Raw genomic sequence first — 1,102 nt, 5'->3', positions numbered from 1 at the left:
GATTCAATAGATCTAGGGTGAACCCTGAGAGCCTGTATTCCTGAAAGACTTAGAGGTGATGCCAACGTGGTTAGTCTAAGATATATTTTCAGTAGACAAGACCAACTACAGCGCCAGAAAGTTTAAGGTTGAAGATATAAGAGATGTCAATTCTCTTCCATAAAGAATTTATACTCTCCATCAACAAAATGAACAGATAACCTACAAAATGGGAGAAAATATTTGCAAATAATGTATTTGGTAAGGGTTAATACCCCCAAATACATAAAGGACTCATATAACTACAGACAGTGTAAAACCATCTGATTAAAAAAAGGGAAGGAGGTTGAGGTCTATCCCAATGGGGCTTTTTTCTATAAAACCTACATTGTTGGAAATGCCTCAGAGAGTAACGTGTAGTTTCCTTTACTCACAGAACTACCTGTTAGGTCTGTGGGAAAGAGCTACAAGAGACAGCTGCCCATTAAACTATGAAAAACCTAGCAAACTTTTTTTTTTTAATCTTCAGTTCAGTTCAGTTCAGTCGCTCAGTCGTGTCCGACTCTTTGCGACCCCATGAATCACAGCACGCCAGGCCTCCCTGTCCATCGCCAACTCCTGAAGTTTACTCAAAGTCTTGTATCTTAGGTACTGGCATATCACAATGATCTCTGTCAAGTTCCAGGGCGTGATAACTTAAGAATGAATATGATTTGAACTTAATACATTTTTAGAGGGTGCCATCATGAACTAGGCAGATCCATTTTCTGGCCCTAAGCATGATGCTATAGTAAACTGCTTGAGGAAATTGGATCTCCAATATTACAGGTGGGAAATTTTGAAGCACATTCCATTGAAGATCAAAGAGGCCCAACTAAAACAATTGTGGGCAGATAAACATGACAACTGTGGATTGAGCAGAACTTCTTTTTGAAAGGGCTGTCTTGAAGATTATGACTTTGGAGGAGCTAAGGTGATTGGCAGTGGAAAGAATCAGGATGTGTGGAAATTCCTTAAAAATTTATTGACTTAAATCACTTTGCCTATATTACACATAATAAAAAGAAACCCTTTACACTGTGGGGGAAAAAAGTGGCAGAGGATCTGAATAGACTTTTTTTTC

At 38.6% G+C, this 1,102-nt stretch overlaps 1 non-coding gene across 1 annotated transcript; it reads left to right on the top strand.

The window, feature by feature from the left end:
- Positions 1–324: 324 nt before the first annotated feature.
- On the top strand, positions 325–456 carry LOC122686309. The gene has a single exon (XR_006338698.1). It is a non-coding gene; the product is annotated as a small nucleolar RNA SNORA18 (small nucleolar RNA).
- Positions 457–1,102: the final 646 nt, after the last annotated feature.

This window comes from Cervus elaphus, chromosome 3 (genome assembly GCF_910594005.1).
Source record: "Cervus elaphus chromosome 3, mCerEla1.1, whole genome shotgun sequence".
Classification (NCBI taxonomy): domain Eukaryota; kingdom Metazoa; phylum Chordata; class Mammalia; order Artiodactyla; family Cervidae; genus Cervus; species Cervus elaphus.
Note: the sequence above shows the minus strand (reverse complement) of the source record. Positions and strands in the feature narration are given on the sequence as shown.